Consider the following 18390-nt stretch of genomic DNA (forward strand, 5'->3'; position numbering starts at 1 on the left):
ATATTGAAATCGAAAAAAAATTAATTAATTAATTTGTTTAAAAGTAACAATATTTAACCTAATATAGGTTAACCTAATATATTTTTATAAAAATTTAATATTTTCATATCCAAACAATAAAAATAATGAGAAGTGTGGCATTGTTTTACATTTTTGCATATCTCTTTAATCTCTTACTACTTAGAAGACAAGTAAATTTTTACATCGGCTTCTTCAATCTACTGTGCTATCTTATTTCCTCTGAAAAAAAATTTAAAAAGCTCTTCATTATTTTCTTGCTGCCGCCATGTAAGAAGTGCTTTTTGCTTCCCGCCATGATTCTGAGGCCTCCTCATACATGTGGAACTGTAAGCCCAATTAAACTTCTTTTTCTTCTCAGTCTCAGGAATGTCTTTATCAGCAGTGTGAAAACAGACTAATACAGTGAATTGGTGCCAGTAGAGTGGGACATTGCTGAAAATATACCAGAAAATGCGGCAGCAACTTTGGAACTGGGTAGCAGGCAGAGGTTGGAACAGTTTGGAGGGCTCAAAAGAAGACAGGAAAATGTGGGAAAGTTTGGAACTTCTTAGAGACTTGTTGAATGGTTTTGCCTAAAATGCTGATAGTAATATGGAAAATAAGATCCAGGTGGAGATGGTCCCAGATGGAGATGGGGAACTTGTTGGGAACTGGAGCAAAGGTGACTCTTGTTATGTTTTAGCAAAGAGACTGGCAGCATTTTGCCCCTGCCCTAGAGATTTGTGGAATTTTTAACTTGAGAGAGATGATTTAGGGTATCTGGTGGAAGAAATTTCTAAGTAGCAAAGCATTCAAGAAATAACTTGGGTGCTGTTAAAGGCATTCAGTTTTATAAGGGAAGCAGAGTATAAAAATTTGGAACATTTGCAGCTTGACAATGTGATAGAAAAGAAAAACCCATTTTCTGAGGAGAAATTCAAACTGGCTGCAGAAAATTGCATAAGTAGCAAAAAGCCTAATGTAATCCCCAAGACCATGGGGAAAATGTCTCCAGGCCATGTCAGAGACCTTCATGACAGCCTCTCCCATCACAGGAGGCCCAGGAGGAAAAAGTGGTTTCACGGGCTAGGCCCAGGATCCCCAGGCCGTGGGCAGCCTAGGGACTTGGTGCCCTGTGTTCCAGCTGCTCCAGCCATGGCTGAAGGGGCCACCATGCAGTTTAGGCTGTAACTTTACAGGGTTGAAACCCCAATCCTTGACAACTTCCACATGGTGTTGAGTGCACAGAAGTTAAGAATTGAGGTTTGGGAACCTCTACCTAGACTTCAGAAGATGTATGGAAATGCTTGGATGCCCAGAGAGAAGTTAGCTACAGGGGCAGGGCCTCATGAAGAACCTCTGCTAGGGCAGTGCAGAAGGGAAATGTGGGGTCACAGCTCCCACGCAGAGTCCCTACTGGGGGCACTGCCTAGTAGAGCTGTGAGAAGAGGGCCACAGTCCTCCAGATCCCAGAATGGTAGGTCCACCGACAGCTTATACCATGTGCCTGGAAAAACCAGAGATACTCAGCACTAGCCCATGAAAGCAGCCAGGAGGGAGTCTGTACCCTGCAAAGCCACAGAGGCAGAGCTGCCCAAGACCATGGGAACCCACCTCTCACAACATGACTTGGATGTGAGACCTGGAGTTAAAGGAGATCATTTTGGAGCTTTAAAATCTGACCGCCCTGCTGGATTTCAGACTTGCATTGGCCCTGTAACCCCTTTGTTTTAGCTACTTTCTCCCATTTGGGACTGCTGTATTTACCCAATACCTCTACACTCATTGTATCTAGGAAGCAACTAGCTTGATTTTGATTTTACAGGCTCATAGGGAGAAAAAACATGCCTTCTCTCTGATGAGGCTTTGGACTGCAGACTTTGCATTAATGCTGAAATGAGTTAAGACTTTGTGTGACTGTTGGGAAGGCATGATTGGTTTTGAAATGTGAGGACATGAGATTTGGAGGGGCCAGGGGCAGAAAGACAAGATATGGCTGTGTCCAAAATTTCAACTTGAAATTGTGTCGCTCAGAATTCCCACATGTTGTGGGAGGGACCCACGGGAAGGTAATTGAATAATGGGGGCTGATCTTTTCTGTGCTATTCTTGTGCTGGTGAATAAGTCTCACAATATCTGATGGGTTTATCAGGGGTTTCTGCTTTAGTTTCTTCCTCATTTTATCTTGTAGCTGCCATGTAAGAAGTGTCTTTCACCTCCCGACATGATTCTCAGGCCTCCCCAGCCATGTAGAACTGTAAGTCCAATTAAACCTCTTTTTCTTCCCAGTCTCAGGTATGTCTTTATCAGCAGTGTGAAAACAGACTAATACAACTTGCAATGTAGATATAAACCACATCAATTTAACTCTTCATTTTCTCTTACATTAAAATCTTCGGTGTTTCTTGTGTTTTGAATGAAAGCTTTACATATGCATGATTTTGTAAGTTTACGTTTTGGGCATTGAAGAAACACTGAGGTTTTTTTTCTTCTTCTTCTTCTTTTCTTTTTCTTTTATTTATTTATTTATTTATTTATTTATTTATTTATTTTTGTGAGATGAAGTCTAAGTCTATCACCCAGGCTAGAGTGCAGGGGCTCTATCTTGGTTCACTGCAACCTCCGCATCTCGGGTTCAAGCAATTCTTCTGCCTCAGCCTCCTGAGTAGCTGGGACTACAGGTGCCTGCCATCACGCCTGGCTAATTTTTTGTATTTTTAGTAGAGACAGGGTTTCACCATTTTGACCAGGCTGGTCTCGAACTCCTGACCTCGTGATCTGCCTGCCTCAGCCTTCCAAAGTGCTGGGAATACAGGTGTGAGTCACTGCGCCTGGCCCTGAGTTTTTCTTATGTTGACACATTTTATTATACAATATTGAAAGCCACAATGGTTAACTCACCACTAACCTCATCAGGAAAACCATGTGAATACATGTTTTTCGAAATGCTAATTTTTGCTTAAAACTTGGCATGTATTTTTGGCAACAACTTTTGTCAGATATTTTCCTTTAAGTGACAGGCTTACTGGGTTCATTTTCAATGAATGCCTGTAATGCCAGGTTTACGTGACCATCAGATGTCTGTTTTTTCAAAAGACGAAAGAGTGCTTTTACTTTTTCTTTTCTTTTTTTTTTTTTTTTTTTTGAGACAGAGTGTTGCTCTGTGGCCCAGGCTGGAGTGCAGTGGCCGGATCTCAGCTCACTGCAAGCTCCGCCTCCCGGGTTTACGCCATTCTCCTGCCTCAGCCTCCCGAGTAGCCAGGACTACAGGCGCCTGCCACCTCGCCCGGCTAGTTTTATTATTATTATTATTATATTTTCTTTATTTTTTAGTAGAGATGGGGTTTCACCATGTTAGCCAGGATGGTCTCGATCTCCTGACCTCGTGATCCGCCCGTCTCGGCCTCCCAAAGTGCTGGGATTACAGGCTTGAGCCACCGCGCCTGTACAACTTTTTATTTTCAAGTAAAAATAATATTCATTAAAAAGTAGCCAGTTCAGTCTGCACCTCAAAATAATTACACAATTGTTTTGTTCAAGACAATCATGAAGCAAGAATGCTTTGTAGACACTTCTCATTGTATCATACATAATACGAAAATGGTGTCTATTTGAAGATCGAGATTGAGTAAAATCAGAAATTATTGCTTTATCAACAACATTGCTAAATAAGATTGGCTTTTTAAAAACTACAAGTACATGGTGGAGAAAAATGTAATGAGTAATGATAAAATGTCTACTAGTATGACTTAGTACGCTAGTACTACAAGCACACAAATCCTCTGATTAGTGACATGATGTCAACAGTTTTACCCATCACTGCTTCTATATCATCAATCCAAATGACACAGTAAAAAAGGTAAATAATGTCATTCTATTATTATGAAAGCTTTAGCCTCACAGATGACCCATGAAGGTCTCAAGGACCCATTCAGTCCTGAAGAATGGATTAACAATTTTTATTGGAAGATAAATACATGAGGAAAAATGAATGTCATAAGGGGGATTAGGGATATTGGAAAAGGGGATAATTTGTGATTTGTGAGTAGGGTGACCAGTTTTGAGAGTATAAGAAGATGATCTTTGAACAAAGACTTAAGGGAATAAAGAAGTGTGTCATTAAAATATCTTGGGGAGGAATACACAAGGCAAAGAATATAACTAATACTAATTCCCTAGGTGTTTTTCAAGAATATTCAAGAAGTAACTGTTACTAGATGTGAGTGAACAATATGAAGATGAAGGAGATGAAGTTAGAGACCAGATCATATAAGACGTTGTAAGCCAATATAAGGAGATTTTCTTTTATTCTTTATAAAGCAGGCATATTGCAGGGTTTTGAGGAAAGAAGTAGTTATGTGACTTAATTTTTGAAATAATTGGTCTAGTTGTAGAACATAAGCAATAAGTGTATGGGTGAGCACACGATGAATTATGAGACTATTGTAGATGAGATAACCTAATGGCTTGGATTATCCTGGTGGCATTTGAAATGTGTAGGATAAAATGGTTGAATAATCGATATGTTTGGAAGATGGAGTCATAAGAATTTTCTAATAAGTTCGATGTGTGGTGTGAGAAAAAGACTACTGAAGGAAGACTCTGAATTTCTTGGTCTGAGAAAATAAAATGACAATATTGTCATTAATGATTACCACTGGTTTAAAATCAGCTTCTTTTTTACATGCTGTATTTGACATATCTTTTAGATAGACAGACAAAACCGCATTTTATTGCACATCCCTTTAGTATGCTCATCAGATACTGGGTTTTGTTTGTTTGTTTGTTTTTACAAATTGAAGGTTTGTGGAATCCCTGGGCCACACAAGTCTATTGGCACCACTTTTCCAACAACATGTGTGTACTTCATATCTGTGTCACACTTTAATATCTCATAATATTTCAAAGTTGTTATTATTATTGTATCTGTTATGTGATCTGTGATCAGTGATTTCTGATGTTACTATAATAATTGGTTTGTGGCACTATGAACCGTGCCCATAAAATATGGTGAACTTAATAGATACATGTTGTATATGTTCTCATTGCTCTGCTCACTGGTCATTCTCCTATCTCCTTCCCTCTTCTCCAGCCTATTTTTTCTCTGAAACAAAACAATATTGAAGTTAGACCAATTAATAAATCTACAATGGACTGTAAATGTTTTTGTGAAAGGAAGTGTCTCGCTGTTCTTACTTTAAAATTAGTGAGGAAGCCTAATGAGGCTTGCTAAAAACCAAAAGAGGCCAAAAGTGGGGCCACTTGTACCAAACAGCTAACCTGTGAATGCAAAGAAAAGGTTATTGAGGAAAATTAAAAGTGCTACTCCAGTAAACACACAAATAATAAGCAGCAAAAATTCCTTATTGTTAATATGGACAAAATTTGAGTGGTCTAGATAGATTAAACTAGCTACAACATTCCCTTAAGCGAAAGCCTCATCCATGGCAAGGCCCTATCTATCTTCAATTTTCTGAAGGAAGAGAAGCAGCAGCAGAAGAAAAGTTGGAAACTGTTAGGAATGGGTTCATAGGTTTTAGGGAAAGAAATAATCTCTATAACATAAAAGTGCAAGGTGAAGCAACAAGTGCTAATGTAGAAGCTGCAACAAATTATCCAGAAGATCTAGCAAAGATTTCATTAAATAACAGATTTTTGGTGTAGATGAAACAGCCTTCTACTCGAAGAAGATGCCATCTAGAACTTTTATGGCCAGAGAGAAGAAAAAGCCTGACTTTGAAGCTTCCAAGGACAGGGGTGACTCTCTTATTAGGAAATAATGCAGCTGGTGACTTTAAATTAAAGCCAGTACTCATTTATAATTCCAAACATCCTGCAACACTTAAGAGTTATGCTAAATCTACTCATTTTATGCTTTACACATGGACCAAAAAAGCCTGGATGACGGCACATTTTTTAATAATATGGTTTATTGAATATTTTAAGACTAGTGTTGAAACCTGCTACTCAGAAATAAAGATTCCCTTCAAAATAATATTGCTGGCTGGGTGTGGTGGCTCACCCCTGTAATCCCAGCACTTTGGGAGGCCGAGGTGGGTGGATCACTCAAGGTCAGGAGTTTGAGACCATCCTGACCAACATGGTAAATCCCTGTCTCTACTAAAAATACAAAAATTAGCTGAGTGTGGTGGTGGGTGCCTGTAATCCCAGCTACTCAGGAGGCTGAGGCACAAGAATTGCCTGAATCCGAGAGGCAGATGTTGCGGTGAGCCAATCTGCACTGTATTCCATTCTTGGCAACAGAGCGAGACTCCATCTCAGAAAAAAAGAATGATACTATTGCTTACCGACAATGCACCTGGTCACCCAAGAGCTCTGATGGAGATGTACAAGAAAATTAATGTTGCTTTCTTGCATGCTAGCACAAGGTCCATTCTGCAGCCCATGAATCGGAGAATAATTTTGACTTTCAACTCATATTATTTAAGAAATAAATACATTTCACAAGACTATAGCTGCCATAATAGTTGTTTCTCTGATGAATCTGGGTAATGTAAATTGAATATCTTCTGGAAATAGTTCACATTACTAGATGTTATTTTAGATCATTTTGATTCATGGCAGGTGGCCAAAATTTGAACGTTCATAGCAGTTTGGAAGATGTTGATTCCAAACTTCATAGATGATTTTGAGGGATTCAAGACTGCAGAATTTATGGAAATAGCAAGAGAACTACAATTAGAAGTGGAGTAGAGAAGTAGTGAAGTAGAGAATTACAACCTGAAGATGTAACTGGGTTGCTGCAATCTCATGATAAAACTTGACCAGATGAGCAGTTGCTTCCTGTGGATGCGCAAAGAAAGTGGTTTCTTGAGATGCAATCTATTTCTGGTGAAGATGCTGTGAACACAGTTGAAACGACAGCAAAATATTTACATATTACATAAATTTAGTTAATAAAGCAGTGGTAGGGGTTGAAAGAAATGATTCCTATTTTGAAGGAAATTTTATTCTTGGTAAAATGCTATGACGCAGTAGCATATGCTACAGAGATATCTTTCATAAAAGCAAGAGTCAATCAATGCAGCAAACTTCACTGTTGTGTTATTTTAAGAAATCTCCACAACCACTCCAACCTTCAGCAACCACTACTGTGATCAGTCAGGAGCCATCAAAATTAATGCATGACCCTTGAGAAACAAAAAAGATTACAACTCATTGAAGGCTCAGGTGATGATTAGCATTTTTCAGCAATGAAGTGTTTTTTAAATTAAAGTATGTTAATTTTTTAGGCATACTGCTATTTCACACTTAACAGACTACAGGGTAGTGCGAACATAACTTTTAAATAAACTGGGAAACAAAATATTTGTGTGACTTGCTTTATAGTGACTTTGTTTTTTTTTTTTTTTTTGCAATATTTGCTTTATTGTGGTGGTCTGGAACCAAACACACAATATCTCTGAGGTATGACAGTACAACATTAGTTATTAACCAGACAGTTAATTATATTGGACTGGATTGAGAAGTGAGTCCATGCTAGCGATAAAAATTTGAGGATTCTTCATCATTAGACTGATGAGATCACTGAGGAAGTGGGTGTAGAGTATAAAGTATAAGATAAATAACTACTTAACCCTGGGCTCTGCCAATAGTAGGCAGTTGGATAGAAGAGGAAGAAGAATGGCCTAGCAGGAGCCCACAGTGAGGTAGAGACTAACTCAAGACAGGATGCATTATTTAGGTCAAGTGAAAATGATCAAGGCTAATTTTCTGTGTCAAATTCTTTTGACAATAAAATGAGTAGTAAGAACTGATCATTGGATTTAATAACATGGAAACCAATGGTGATCTTGATAAAATGGTCTACTTGGGGTAGTGTGGGCAAAATTATGATTAAATTTGATCCAAAGAAAAATGAGATCTTTAATATTTAGCTGAGGGGTTTAGAATTGACATAATAGAAAACACTTTAAAGCCAAACAAAATAGAATTCTTAAAAATCTATATAATTCTTAAAAATATACATCCTTTTACATCATTTATAGTTCTGTTTTATAAATCAGGGCAAATAAATATTATTTACCAGTAGGAACTTATAATTATATGCTTTGTTTTAAATTCCGAGTATGAAACTCAGAAAGAAAGTTAACTCTTACAGTATTATGGAAACTTTATCAAGATGTTTGAAGATATGATGGATAAATATGTTATCAACACGAAAAGGATATTAGATTTTCAGCATTTTTAACTTTCCTTTTAACTTTCTTCCATGTCAGGGGGAAGTATTTGTATAATATTTTTTTTTGTTTTACTAGTCCATTTGTTAAATACAGAAATATTACTAGAGTCACATTAATCTTATTTCAATTTCAAGTATTAGAAATATTACTAGAGTAACATTAATTTTATTTCAATTTCAAGTATTCACATTAAAAGCAGTCCAAGTGGATATCACCATTGATATGAACTTTTCTCCCTCATCTGTAAAGATGATCAAAATGCTTTCTTTCCACATCTGTAGTATTAAAAAAACAAAAAACAAAAAACAACACTCTTGATTAATCTTTTTTTTTTTTTTTTTTTTTTTTTTTTTCCAGTTTTTACTATCTACCAAGCATTTCCTCAGGGACTGGGTTAAAATTAGTAAATAAAATTGCTCAAAATGTTTTCTCTCTATATATGCTGACTTGAAATGTTAAAAAAAAAAAAGTGGATAATAAATCTTTGAGGGAATGGATGTGTTAATCAGCCTGATTTGATCATTCCACAGTGAATATATTAAATACCACATTGTACCCCATAAGCATATACAATTATTATTTGTCAATTAAAAATAAAATTTAAAAAACATGGTTACTGAAGGCTTCCATGAAAACAGGACAGTTAGGGAAAACTTGAATATTAAATAAAAAGTATTTTGGCAAATTTTTATCTGTGTTGTATCGGGACACATGATTAATCATTGTTGACTGGCATAAATTTTTTTATGTGGCAGCTCTTGTACCTGTATCTGCTCCTAAGGTACTGTGATCATCCCAGCATTATAAAACTAAACTTTTGCTTAACCATATTTTGATACCACAACCAAAGAGAAAAGAAATGCAAGCTGAGAGAATAGATGGGGGCCAAAGAACCAGGCTTTGACAGTGGCTGGACACCACACATCTCTGAGGTTGACAAAATGGAAGTAAAAGGGATATTTGAGGGAAAAGAGGTTATAGCATACGGAAAAGATAAATTTGAGAAAATGATATTCACACACAACAAAGACAGACCATTTTAAAACAAAAAATCTGTCAAATTATTCGTCTAAAATAAAAGAAAACCCATTAGTGAATAGATGGATGTTAAAATGATCAATCCTGAAGAATCAATCAGGGGGCTCGAAAATCAGGCAGCAGGGACTTCTGGAATACAGAAATCCAACCTAAGGTCAACAAGATGAAGAATTTGAGAAAAGGAAAAATGAGAACATAGATCTAAATGAGCAATCAATTCAGAATTTTCCAAAATCTGTACAAGAATAGTCCCCAAAATAGATGTGAGAAAATAGCTTGAAGACTGGTCTAATTATAATAATACAGTAACAATTCTCAGAGCTGAAGGAACACAACCTAAAAGGATCCACAGATTCTTAAGTAGATAAGGGCACAGGATTGGATGCAGGAGAGTACAGAGAGTGAGAAAGCAAAAGTGAGAGCAAGAGAAAAGCTCTCAACTACTTATATCACAATGAAAGACAGTGAAAAAACGAGGAAAATTCCTACTACAGGATGAGATATACGTCTTCATGAAGACTACTATTGTTAATATTAGATTCGAGAATGTGATAAAATATACCTTCAAAATGCTGAAGGTAATTTTTTTTTCTGATTTTTGAACTCTTTGATTAATTACATTATGGTTTACATAGAGTGCTCAATAACATTTTTGACAAGCAAAATTTATACAATTTATCACTCTAAGATTCTTTAAAGCTCACCCCTCCTTGATCTTTATATGACTGTGCAGAGGAAAAGGAAAGAAAAATCCTGGTAGTAGTAGTATTTGTTTAATGAAACCATGAATGCTGTTTAATTCAAACTATTTGTAAAAAACCAGTAAGGATATTAGTAAGTCAAGAATAAGCAATAGAACAATAAGCTAAATGCACATTACTCTCTAATATGTAAAATAAAAGACATGGAACTAATAAAATAAATGCAATAAACTATAGAAAAATAAACAGAAAGAAAACATAAATATAGGACATAAAACAGTAATATAAGTCCAAGAATCAATAAACAGAGTAAATGTGAAGGTGTTAAATTTCGCTTGTGAAAGACAAATATATGCATTTTGCAAACGGTTTAAATATGTTAATATTATTATCAGGCAAAATAAAATTTAAAGAAAAATGATTACTGTGATAAAACAAGATATTTCAGGTTGTTTTCATGGATTGAATGCTCATGTCCCCTCAAAATGTATATGTTGAAACCATATCTCCAATGTGATGGTATTTGAAAATGAGGCATTTGGAGGAGTTAGGGTTCGATCATCCTAAGGATGATGTCCAGGTCAGAAGGGATTAGTACATAAAGAGACCCCCAAAGAGTGCGAGTTAAGAACTTCCCAACCTCCAGCACTATGAGAAATAAGTTTCTGCTGTTTAAGCTACCCAGTCTGTGGTATTTGGTTTTGACAGGCTAAGTAGACTAAGGCAATTATTTTAAGATAATATACTTAGAATTCATAATATACATGGACCTTCATGTGTGTAACAAAGATATGAAATGTAGCAATAAAAATCAGTATAAAAACAAATTGACCACATATTTTTTCAGAAATGATAGAATAAGTAAACAGAGACACAGAATGAAGAATATTTTTATTAACACAAATGCAAATTTTCAGGTAACAGATATATATGAAACCATATATCCACAGAAACAGCATTTGCATTGGTTTTAAACAGTTATAGAAATATTAATAGATATTTTCCATGTGTTAGGTCTTAAAAGAAGTCTGAGATAATTTCAATTTTTTTTTTTTTTTTTTGAGATGGAGTCTTGCTCTGTCTCCCAGGCTGGAGTGCAGTGGCATGATCTCGGCTCACTTCAACCTCTGCCTCCCAGGTTCGAGCAATTCCCCTGCCTCAGCCTCCCGAGTAGCTGAGATTACAGGCACCCGCCACTACACCTGGCTAATTTTTGTATTTTTAGTAGAGATGGGGCTTCACCATGTTGAGCAGGCTGGTCTGTAATTCCTAAACTCAGGGAAGCTGCCTACCTTGACCTCCTAAAGTGCTGGGATTACAGGCGTAAGCCACCACACCCAGCCTCAGATAATTTTTAAAAGCATACTTCTATTGATACTCTTTAAAATATAAAATATTAGCTAAAATTATATTTCATGATTAAAGAAAAATACACTCTTGTAAGTAACTCCTGGACAAGAAGAAAATCAAAATTCGAAGTACTTTTTTGCAATGAGAATATTACATGTCTGATATGATTAACATAATGAATAAAAAGGTGTACCTTTAAAAAATAAAATATGTATTTAACATTTAACTAGTGCTAAAGTAAATTTAGTTTATGAGAATCTACTACGAAATATAAATTCAAAAGTAGGAAGAACCTTTAAAAGACAAAAGAAAATAATTTTAAATAGAATAGAAAACTAATATTGTTCAATAAAACTCAATCCTCATCTGTTGGGGAAGAAAAGCACAAAAAGTAATAAAGTACTAGCACGTTTGGTCACTTATATATACATGCTATCTTAGAAATCAAAAATAGAAAAATACATTCAGATAGAAAATAGTTACAACTCTGAGAGTGTATTACGTATAACTTTATGCTAATAAATTGAAAATTAAAGATGACTGTTTTTCTAGAGGAAAAACACGTAATCTATAAAGCATTCCTTATATGCAATTGACAAGGAAGAAAAAATATTTTCTTAAATAACATACAAGCTTTTGATTATTATATAAATGAGTGTTATCAGGTATTCATAGAAAGAAACATAGAGAACATTGGAAATCTCTCCGATCCAATTTATGAAGCTAGAACGGGATCACAATTAACAGAAAATAATATTGGTTTCTTCATTAAAAGTATCATCAGCTAAGTCATCTCAAATAAAAGCAGCTAAGTTCTCACAGGCAGTGGTTCTAATATGGTGATGATCTGGTTCCAATGCTTTTAGGAGGTGTTTCAGACTTGTAGAGTGAAACAAATATCTGCAATTATTATACACTTCTTAAGTAATTTTGTATGTCTCAGCAGTGACCTGATTTGAATATAACATCAATAAAGGCAAATAGCACTTAGGGTGTGTTGATTCACTTTCACCCTAGCCAGTCATGACCCCAAATTAGGGACACGACTTTAATTAGAACCTGGGCCAAATTCACAACACGATGTGGCTTCCACTGTGTTGTATAGAATGGTTTACAAAAGTTGGTAAAATATTTACATTTAATATATTTTCTTAACTTTTTAAGTAAGTGAGTTATTTTTGTGGACAAAGTTCTTTTTAATAACAAATAGTTATATAACTGATCTATCAGACTGGTGTTACTTTATGGAGTGGAGAGAAGTTCTCTCAAGGTCTGTCTTCCTTCAGTGAAAGGAAGAAGCACAACGGGAGAATATCTGAACCTCTGAGGTGGATACCATGAAATGGCATCCACCTATGAACAAGAGATGTTGAAACTCTCCGTTGAAAATGCTAGGGTGTATTGGTTGCTGCTATTGCTATTGTTTTGTCTCAGTGTTAGAGAGATCTAGAAATGTTCTGGAAGGTGCAAAATGACACAGACCATATAAGGGAGAAAAGTCATTTTTCTGTTGTTAGTAAATGATATGGTTTGGCTGTGTCCCCACCCAAAACTCATCTTGAATTCCCACATGTTGTAGGAGGGGCCCAGTAGGAAGTAAATGAAGCATGGCGGCAGGTCTCTCCCATGCTGTTCTCATGATTGTGAACAAATCTCATGAGATCTGTTGGTTTTATAAAGGAGAGTTTTCCTACAGAAGCTCTCTTCTCTTGTCTGCCGCCATGTAAGACCTGCATTTCACCTTCCACCATGATTGTGAGGCCTCCCCAGCCATGTGGAACTGGGAGTCCATTAAGCCTCTTTCTTTTGTAAATTGCCCAGTCTCAGGTATGCCTTTATCAGCAGTGTGGAAACGAACTAATAATACAGTAACTATAATCCTAGATATAGGTTATGGAGATAATGAAGATGAAAGAGGATTTCTTAACTAGAAACACTTTTCAAAATGTTTATGTATCTCTCCATGTCAGATTCAAGTTGGCCTAAGAAAGCCTACACATAACAGTGTGAAAAAGCAATTCAGAGATATTCACAAACACATTATGTCAAATAGTTTCTGTTGACCTACCTTACACATAACAGCCCAAATAGCCTTTACAGCCTGCCACAGAATTTTCCAGTAGGCCTTTTAAGCTTATCCTTAGTGTTCTTTACATAGTGATTCTTATTTTCTCGATGCAGCTATGTGATTATGTTTCAGAAGCAAGAATATCAGGGCTGTTTTCTTTCTTTCTTTCTTTCTTTTTTTTTATTGAGTTAGTGTTCGTTTTGGCAGTTGCTATAATTGCATATTACTGAATTCAGGAACATTGGCCAGAAAAATAAAATGAGAACTGGTGCAGCACTATTTCAATTCACATACTAGATTCTGTATAAATGACTTCCCAAGCACGCCACTCCTCTCTCTCCAAAGGCTTCCAAAACACAACAAAAGGAACATGATCAACAGCATTTTTTAAACTCAAGGCAAAACAGTGGCAGAAAACCAAAATATAAAAAGAACAGAGCATTCTCTATAATTACACTTTCAAAAATGTTTCATTGCATATGTTGTCAACAGTTCTTATTGTGTATGTTTAATGTTATTCATACTTTCTGAAATATATGATTCTTAAGAATTCCTATTAAGGCAGAAGTCCCCTTCTGTTAAGCTAGTATGAATGAATGACAAAAGTAAACTTCTATGATATATTATAGAAGGTAATTGTTTCCTGAGCTAAAACATCATCATTTCAAAGTGATGGGAGAGAAGCTAGCAAATTCAGGGAAATTAGAAATGTGTAAACACAGATAACAAATGAGAAAAACAATAACATTTACAAATAGTTATAAAAGTAACACTAGAGTTTTTCTAGTAGCTCAAGCCATTTTATTCTTCTTATTAAAAGCACAAGAAGATTTAATTTGATATAAAACATTTACTGTGCTGTTACTTTGTATCATGTTAACAATAAAAATTGCTTATGAGATCATAAAGTTATAAGCTATGCTTTATAACTAAGTGTAGTTTGATTTTGTCCTTATGTGCTTGTTAATATGAATTTATCCTCACTGATTGTTACTTATCGTCAAAACTTCAGACTACTCCTCTCAGTACCCCAATCTTTAAATTTTCTTGCTATTGTTATTCTAATCTAGCTATCTCATCATTTAAAAAAACAGCCTAGATGAGGTTTACAAACTAAACTCTATGCACCTAGTAGGATTTCAATAAATATTTGTTGAAAAAATGATGGGATAAATAATTATATAATTAACATAACTTTTCAGTAATATTTTTCATTCATGGATAAAAGAGTGTTAAGGACGAGTTTTAAATTATGTTAATAATGTTTGGCTTTTACAATTATCTTGGCTGTTATGTTTGTTTTAGTTATACTGTTTCTTGTGAGATTATATGCTATTTATAAAGATAATGCCCCATGAAAAAAAATTGTTTTACAATTGAGATTTATTTAACTTTGTATTTTGAAAAAAAAAGTAGCAAATTCTAAAAAAAAGTATAAAGATTCCATTTGTATCCTTTACTAAGCTTCCCCCCAAAGGCAACAGCTTACATAACTATAGTCCAATACGAAAGCAAACAAAAATTGATATTGGTATAATAGTGTTAATTAGGACAGGCTTTTTCTAGATTTTACCAGGTTTACAAATACTCATTTGTGTGTGTGTGTGTGTGTGTGTGTGTGTGTGTATGCTTAATTCTACACAATTTTATTTCAAATATAAATTTGTATAACCACCAACAGAAACAAAATACAGAAATGCTTCACCACCACCTAGAAATATATATGGAGAGGTTTTGAATTCATTCTGTTTTAATATTTTGCTAGCTGTTAGATACTTAAACTGAACTGGTTTATTTGGACTTGGTAATGTATTCAGTTGGCCTATAATCTTTTCACCAACGAGAAGTTAAATTGTTTCATTTCCCTAGTATCTATATCACTAGGTTAAAAAGAATTTTTAACAATGTACTAGTAAAAATAATGCATTGCTTAATAAATTATTTTATTTGCAGTTATCTTCACAGGTTACTGTATTAGTTTTCTAAGGTTGCCATAATAAAGTACCACAGACTGGGTGGCTTAAAAAACAGAAATTCATATTTTCACAGTTCTGGAAGCTAGAAGTCCACGATCAAGGTGTTCACAGAATTGATTTCTTCTGAGACCTCCCTCCTTGGCTTGTAGATGTTCATTCTTCTTCGTATGTATTCACATGATCTTCCTTCTGTCTCTCTCTCAATCTTCTCTTCTTATAAGAATACATGTCCTCTGGCCCATTGGATTAATGCATACCTATATGACCTAATTTTAATTTAATTACTTCTTTAAAGATTGTATCTCCAAATATAGCCATTATAAGGTACTGGGAGTTAAGACGTCAACATATGAAGTTTAGAGGAGACCCAATTCAGCTTATAGCAGTTGCCTATACTTCTTTGAATAGTGGAGCTAGTGAAATAAAGATTACTAAAAACTGATGTTGAGAGAGAAGAGTTCTTAGGTTCCCATCTTTGCCATTCTAGCTGCTACTCTCCCTGTTAGGCACAAATCAAATTTGCTTGCCTTCACTGATTCATAATTTTGGTGAAACCACAGTCATTTGCAAGTTATCAAACTATATATCCAAGTAACCAAAAGGTCTTTGAATAATTTGACCACATTACTTTTGTTATTACTTGAATATTCATCTGAAAATCAGTGACAGGAAAACAAAAGCATCTGTGAAGAGCTCCCGTTTGCAACGCTGAGGTATTGTCTGGTTTCTATAGAGTTATCCCAAGAAAACAGACCTCACTGAGCATTCAATCACAGCCAGCCATACAAACACGTGGGCTCTTCCTGGCCCTGTGTAAATCTGTAGACTTTAGTACTTTCAAGTGCCCCCAAATTAGTTAACTGGCTCCTATTTTTAAAAATCTGAATGTAAATTAAGAGTCATGATTTAATTCCAGTGAAATCATTAGTGGCACTAGACTGGTAATGTTTTAATTCCTGGTTTCCTTCTGAGTACTACAAGGATTTCTGCAAGTATTTAAAAATACTGAATTCACAAATTATTTCCGTTGCAACATGTCCTGCAACTAGAATAGACAAAACAAGGAAAAATCACCATACAAGAACAAGAACAACACAATGTAGGCTTTTCTCGTAATTTTAACACACCATATTACAAACTCTCCAGTGGTATTCCTGTATACGATTCAAACCATTGGTCTCACCAAAAAAATTATGCAAGCTCTTGGGGTCCAGATTTAGGAGAACTGGAATCAAATCAAAACTAAAAATTATTGGCTACAGATTGTAAACAATTCACTCAATATTTCTTTCTAATTTTTTCCTCAGTAAAAGAGGGATAAGTTCAGTGATGCTCAGACAAGATTATTTTTAACTTCAAATATGATGATGAGTGAGAAGAAATCCAGCTGTAAAGCAATATGGCAAAACTAGCAGTTATTATACTTTCATCTTAAATACTATGAAGCTCATTTTGACAATTAAATCTATACTAATATTTAATCCTCATCCGTGTTTATGTTTGTCCAATGAGCTATTTGTTAACAAAAAATATATGAAATATTTATCTTTCATAACTCTTCAGCCTTTTAAACAATGCACCACTATTTGTTTTTCTTGTCTTTTTTTTTTTTTTTTTTTTTTTTTAGTAACCACATATAATTACCCTTTAAGTCAGGCCTGCTACTATCTATTGGCACAATTCTGCAGGTAAAATATAGACTGACCTATGAAATTATATGTTTTGCTATACTGGCTTTAAAATTCTTAGGAAGTTTCTGAAGCAAATATAATATTTAAAATTATCTATCAAAAATATCTTTTAAGTTTTACTTACAAAGTGTTTGTACAGCTTAAGAACAGTAAGTTAATTGTCCCTTTATTATAGAAATTATTTAAAGACCCTGAATTCACATAAAATACATTCTGGTAAATACGGGAAAATTAACATTTACTTTTTCCTTATCTACCTGATTTTAAATAAATGTATTCTTTGTTTATACTTAATTAATAAACAGCCATAAAGCAACATGTAGTTCCACATCAAAATATCCATTCAATCAAAGGAATATAGGTACTTAAGACATGTTCGTGTACATCGTACTACATTGGTGGAAAAGTTGTGCTGCTCTGTGTTCATTTTAGAGTTAAAATTATCACATAGCAGCATTAGAAACATTCTCTAAACTAACTTGTTTATATTCGGTGTCAACAATCATAAAACAAGGTAAAGGGAGGAAAACAAAATAAATATTTTATTGAAAATGTTTGGTTTATTTTTGATGGTGGGCTTATATTGTAATCAAGTTTTTCTCAGGATAATACTAAATTTATTTTAGATTTAATCAGTAAGTTCTTTGACAAAAAATCAATAACATAGTGGTAGCCGAAATTCAAACCTACACCAGGTTAGATGGGAAAACCTGCATTGGATTAAAATGTTGCTAAAATTATACATGAAGTGGATTAGTTAGAGCTAGTAGATCTTTATCACTTAGACCCATAGGAGGCCAATAAATACAGGCATTACTAAACCTTAACAGAAAGAGTAATTATAGATAAGAGAAAATGAACTCAATGCATGTAATTTAAATATCAGTTTGAAACCTGATACTTGATAATGCAGTTTTTTTATATAGCTTAAATAATCTCTTTAACTCACATGATCAGTAGATGTCTCTGAATTGGTTCTAAGGTAATAGATATACCACTATGACAAAAGATAAAACAGAACCAGCCAGGCCAAAAGAATGGGAAAAAACGTTCCAGGTACAAAAGCCCTGAGGTGGAAACTATTTTACCATGCTAGACAAAAAAAAGTATTTCACTCTGTAACATCTCTTAGGCATACAAAGTAAAAAAGAGAAAGGCCAAATTGAAGATTTAAAGGTTCATTCAACAATTACTAAGCACGCATTATGTTTCAGACATTATTCTAATTTGGAATATATAAGCAAGATTGTGATATTTTCCTAGGGGAAGTTCATTTTATAAAAGAACCTTAAAGTATGGGTGTAATATGTATTTTTTTTTTCTAAGACTGAGTCTCGCTCTGTCACCAGACTGGGGTGCAGT

Source organism: Theropithecus gelada, chromosome 1 (assembly GCF_003255815.1).
Source record: "Theropithecus gelada isolate Dixy chromosome 1, Tgel_1.0, whole genome shotgun sequence".
NCBI lineage: Eukaryota > Metazoa > Chordata > Mammalia > Primates > Cercopithecidae > Theropithecus > Theropithecus gelada.